Source organism: Leucopleurus acutus (genome assembly GCF_964270905.1).
Source record: "Leucopleurus acutus genome assembly, chromosome: 14".
NCBI lineage: Eukaryota > Metazoa > Chordata > Mammalia > Artiodactyla > Delphinidae > Leucopleurus > Leucopleurus acutus.
Window position 1 is genome coordinate 58,149,621 of NC_139156.1, and position 6,000 is coordinate 58,155,620.

General features: G+C 37.3%; 1 protein-coding gene across 1 annotated transcript in view; it reads right to left on the bottom strand.

Moving 5' to 3' along the window:
* Positions 1-5,526, bottom strand: part of KAT6B (lysine acetyltransferase 6B) — a 226,513-nt gene extending 220,987 nt beyond the window's left edge. The window contains exon 1 of the mRNA XM_082854691.1: positions 5,305-5,526. The gene's annotated coding sequence lies outside the window, so the exon portion shown is untranslated. The remainder of the gene's footprint in view (positions 1-5,304) is intronic.
* Between the last annotated feature and the right edge of the window lie 474 nt (positions 5,527-6,000).

A 6,000-nucleotide genomic window follows, 5' to 3' on the forward strand; every position in this document is an offset into this window, starting at 1 on the left:
TGTCCTTTGAAGAGCAGAGCTTTTTAATTTTTTTAAAAATATTTTGGCTGTGCAGCTTGTGGGATTTCAGTTCTCTAACCAGGGATCGTGTATGGGCCATGGCAGTGACAGCACCAAATCTTAACCACTAGGCCACCAGGGAACTCCCAGAACTTTTAATTTTGATAAAGTCCAAATTATTGATTTTCCTTTTGGGGATTATGCTTATGGTGTCGTACCTAAATTTTTTTCTTTGTATAATTGACCACAACGATTTTCTCCTGTTTCTTTTGTAGAAGTTTCATAGTTTTAGGCTTTATATATAGGTAAATGGCAAATTTTGAGATAATTTTTGTGTACGAGATATGCAAGATATAGATTGTGAGATATGGATTGAAGGTTTTTTAATTTTTCTTTTTTGGTTTGTTTGGTTTTTTGGCATAGGACTATCTATGGTGCTACTTATTCCAGCCGCATTTGTTGAAAAAATCTATTCTTTCTCCACCAAATTGCTTTTGGACTTTTAACAAAAGTCTGTTGCCACAGAAATAAAATTTCAGAAATAAACATGTACAATTATCATCATTTGTTTTTTGACAAGGGTTACAAGATAATTTACTATTTGTTGAGAGAATAATCTTCTCAACAAATAGTGCTGCAACAACTGGATATTCATATATAAAGAATGAAGGTGAAGCCCCTACCTCACACCATACACAGAAATTAACTCAAAATAACTCACAGACCTAAATGTAAGAGCTAAAACTATAAAAAGCTTATAAGAAAATGAAAAGTAAATATTTGTGACCTTGGGTTAGGTAATAATTTCTTAGGTATGACACCAAAAGTACAAGTGACAAAAGAAAAAAATAGATAAATTGGGCTACATCAAAATTAGAATCTTCTGGGAATTCCCTGGCAGTCCAGTGGTTAGAACTCCAAGTTTCCACTGCAGGGGCCACGGGGTTTGACCCCTGGTTGGGGAACTAAGATCTGGCAAGCCATGCAACTTGGCCCCCCAAAAAATCAAAATTAGAATCTTCTGTGCTACAAATAATGCCAACAAGAAAGTGAAAAGACAACCTACAGAATGGAAGAAAAAATGTGCAGATCATATTTCTGAAAAGGAATTCCACCCAGAATATACAAAAAAAATTTACAACTTAATAACAAGACATAAGCCAATTAAAAAATGGGCTAAAGGGCTTCCCTGGTAGCATAGTGGTTAAGAATCTGCCTGTCAATGCAGGGGACACGGGTTCAAGCCCTAGTCTGGGAAGATCCTACATGCTGCAGAGCAATTAAGCCTGTGCGCCACAACTACTGAGCCTGTGCTCTAGACCCCACGAGCCACAACTACTGAAGCCCGCATGCCACAACTGCTGAAGCCCATGAGCCTAGAGCCCGTGCTCTGCAACGACAAGCCACCACAATGAGAAGCCTGCGCGCCACAACAATGAATAGCCCCTGCTCGCCCCAACTAGAGAAAACTGCTACTCAGAAACGAAGACCCAATGCAGCCATAAATAAATTAATTAATTAAAAAAAATGAGCTAATGATTTGAAAATATATTCATCTAAAGAAGATTTATAAATGGTTGATAACACATGAAAAGATGCTCAACACCATTAATCATTAGGGAAATGTAAATCAAAACCACAATGAGATACCACTTCACACCTACTAGGATGGCTATAATAATAAAAACAAAACTGAAAAACAACAATAACCAGAAAATTAAAAATGTTGATGAGAATGTGGAGAGATTGGAAATCTTGCACATTGCTGCTGGGAATGTAAAATAGCTAAGCCACTGTGGAAAACAGTTTGGGGGTTTCTCAAAAAATTAAAAATACAATTACCAGATGATCCTGTAATTCTACTCCTAGGTATATATCCAAAGCAATTGAAAACAGGAACTCAAACACATTCTTATATGATAATAATTACTGTAGCATTATTCACAATATCCAAAAGGTAGAAAGAATTCAAGTGTTCATCAAGAGGTGAATGGGTAAACAAGAGGTGGTATAGACATATAGTGGAATAGTATTTAGCCATAAAAAGGAATGACAGCTAATACGTGCCATACCATGGATAAATTTTGAAAACATTATGCTAAGTGAAATAAACCAGAGATAAAAAGGCAAAAAATGTATGATTTCACTTGTATAAAATATCTAAAATGGGCAAATTAATTGCAAGAGAAAGTATATTAGAGGTTGCCAGGGGCTGGGAGCAAGGGGAATGGGATTTTATTGCCTAATGGGTACAGAGTTTCTGACTGGGGTCATGGAAAAGTTTTGGAAATAGATAGTGGTAATGGTTGCAAAACATTGTGAATGTAATTAATGCCACTAAATTGTATACTTAAAATGGCATATTTTATGTTATATATATTTTACCACAATTAAAAAAAAAGATATACCACTTCACTTTTATTACAATGGATATAATAAAGACAAGCAATAACAAGTGTTGGCAGGATATGGAGAAACTGGAACCTTAATATAACGCTGGTGGGAATGTAAAAGTTTTTGGCTGTTTTGGGAAACGGTTTTGCAGGTCCTTTAAAAAGTGAAATATGTTCAATAATTACACCCCCTACATATATATCCAAGAGAAATGAAAACATATGTACACAAAAATTTGTACACAAATGTCCATGGCAGCACTATTCATAGTAGCCAAAAAGTAGGAACAACCCGGTGTCCATCAACTGATGAATGAATAAAGAAAATGTGATATATCCTCATGATACAATATTATTCAGCAATCATAAAGAATGGAGTACTGATGCATGGTATAATATAGATGGACCTTGAAAAAATTATGCAAAGTGAAAGAAGACAGCCACAGAAGATCAAATATTATATGATTCTGTTTATGCCAAATGTCCAGAATAAGCAAACCTGGAGAGACGAAAGTAGATTAGTGGTTGCTTAGGGTTAAGGGGAAGGTAGCAGGGGAAATGGGGAGTGATTGCTAATAAGTAGAGGGTTTCTTTTTCAGTGGACAAAAATGTTCCATAGATGGGAATTCCCTGGTGGTCCAATGGTTAGGACTCTGCACTACCACTGCAGGGGGCACGGGTTCAGTCCCTGGTCAGGGAACTAAGATCCTGCATGCTGTGCTGTGTGGCCAAAACAAAACAAAACAAAAAACAAAAAAAATTTCCATAGATAGCGGGGATCACTGCATAACCCTGTGAACTTACTAAAAACAATGAACTGTACATTTTAAATGGGTGAAGAGTATGGCTTGTAAATTATATTTATAAAGCTGTTAAAGAATCACTGGTCCGTATCCATATGGTTCTATTTCTGGACTCTGCTCCATTTATATCTGTCAATCTTTATGCCAATGCCACCCTGTCTTGATTACTGTGGCTTTAGAATACGTCTTGAATCAGGTAAAGTAAACCCTCTGACTTTGCTCTTCTTTTTCAAAGTTGTTTTGCCTATTCTAAGTCCTGTGTATTTCCATACAAATTTTAGAATCAGCTTGTCAGTTTGCATAAAAAAGAGTACTGGATTTTTTATTGTGATTGAATAGCTTCTATAGATCAACTTGGGGACAATTGATATCTTAACAGTGTTTTCTCCAACCCATGAAGGTCTATCATTTATTTTTATTTAGGTCTTCTTTAATTTCTCTCAGCAGTGTTTTCTAGTTTCCAGTGTAAAGGACTTTCACATATTTTGTCAGATTTATCCCCAAGTATTTCACATATTTTATGTTTTAGTAAGTGACATTTTATTAATTTAAAATTCTCATTTTCACTGTTAGAATACAGAAATGCAATTTTTATATATTAATCTTGTATCCTTCAACTTCGCTAAACCCACTTACTAGTTTCAGTTGCTTTTTTTCTAATTCCATTGGATTTCTACATAGGCAATTGTATTGTCTGCAAATAGACAGTTTTACTTCTCCAACCTGGCTGCTTTCTTTCTTTTTTTCTTGCCTGACACCAGTGGCCAGTACGTCTAATATAATATTGAACAGAAATGGGGAGAGCATATATCCTTATCTTGTTCCTGATCTTAGGGGGAAACTATTCAGTTTTTCACCATTAAATGTGACGCTAACTTAGGGTTTCTGTAGATTCTCTTTTTCATGTTAAGGCAGTTCCTTTCTATTCCAAGTCTAATGAGAAGTCTGTTTGTTTGTTTGTTTGTTTTTAAATTTATTTCATTTATTTATTTTTGGCTGCGTTGGGTCTTCATTGCTGTGCGCGGGCTTTCTCTGGTTGCAGCGAGTGGGGGCTACTCTTTGTTGCGGTACGTGGGCTTCTCATTGCGGTGGCTTCTCTTGTTGCGAAGTATGGGCTGCAGGCACGTGGGATTCAGTAGTTGTGGCATGCGGGCTCAGTAGTTGTGGCTCACGGGCTCTAGAGCACAGGCTCAGTAGCTGTGGCACACGGGCTTCGCTGCTCCACGGCATGTGGGATCTTCCTGGACCAGGGCACAAACCCGTGTTCCCTGCATTGGCAGGCGGATTCTTAACCACTGTACCACCAGGAAAGTCCCCCAAGCTGCTTCAAGCTTTTGATTACTGTCCAGAGTTCTGAAAAAGTTGATTCTGACAGTTTTTGCCAGTTTTTAGGTGCACTTTTAGCGCAGAAGAATTTAGGTGTTCCTTACTCTGTTATTTTCACTGATGTCTCTCATCTAAGTTCTTAAAATCTGGTTTGCTTGCAACCCTACTCTTCCAATCAGTAGTCACATAATGCTAGTAGCTACCATGTTGGACAGTGCAGGTGTATAAGAAAATTTCTAAGCAGAGTTATTTAAAGGAATATAAATGAAAAATGAGGTCTTGGGGACTTCCCTGGTGGTCCAGTGGGTAAGACTCCATGCTCCCAAATTAGGCGCCCGGGTTTGATCCCTGGTCAGGGAACTAGATCCCACATGCATGCCGCAACTAAAAGCGTTCACATGTAGCAACTAAAAGTCTGCATGCCACAACTAAAAAGATCACACATGCCACAACAAAGATCCCATGTGCCGCAAGTAAGTCCCAGTGCAGCCAAAATAAATAAATAAATTTTAAAAATATTTTTTAAAGAAAGAAAAATGAGGTCTTTAGTTGCTTTCTTATACCTTGCCATGAAATGATTTTCGTGGCAAGGTGAGGACACTATGAACCATAGATTGCAAATAATAATAGCTACCACTTCTTAAGCACTTTACTTAATGCCAGATAACATTTTAAGACTTACATGTATTAACACTTTTATTCTTTATAACAACCTAATGGAATAGGTATTATTGTACTTTAACAACACAGAAAGCAAAACATCAAGAAGTTAAGCAACTTACCCAAAGTCTCACAGCTAAAAAATGGTAGACCCAGGATTCAAACCTTGAAAGTCTGTTTTAAAGCTCATGCTGTTAACCACCGCTCCATGCTACTTAGTAGACCTTAAAGGAGGAATTCAGAGAAAAATTATTTTGGCCAAGGGAGGACAGGGTGGGGAGGAAACAGTACTATACAGAATATTAAAAAAAAAAAAGTCTAAAATACATTTACAAGAAAACAAACTCACATTTTATTGAGGGCTATATACCTGCACCTAGCACTTCACTTGATACTTAGTAAGCAGTCAGTGAATATTTGTTGAATAACTAACTACTGCATATTTATACATTGTGCTAGGTCTTTACAAATGTCTCACTCCAAGTCATTTTAAAGAAGAGGCACTGAAGCTCAGAATGGTGGAATCATTTTCCCCCTCACTTGCTAGGCAGGGATTAGACTAGAGCTCAGTCCTCAAATTCCAGGTCTCCTACACTTTAGCTTTTTCTGAGTTCAAAAAGGATCAAAGTTACAAAGGATAAAAACTTACACCAGATTACACGATCACGTTTCATTTATGTGCATGTAGATTATGTGACTGGGGAGGGGGAGAGAAGATGGTCCAACTGTGGCAACCTGGGTACTCTTTTCTCTTGCTTGCTTAGGGGACAGACTTCTAAGAATGGAGCTACATAGAAAGGCAGGAAGAGTTCCAGTAT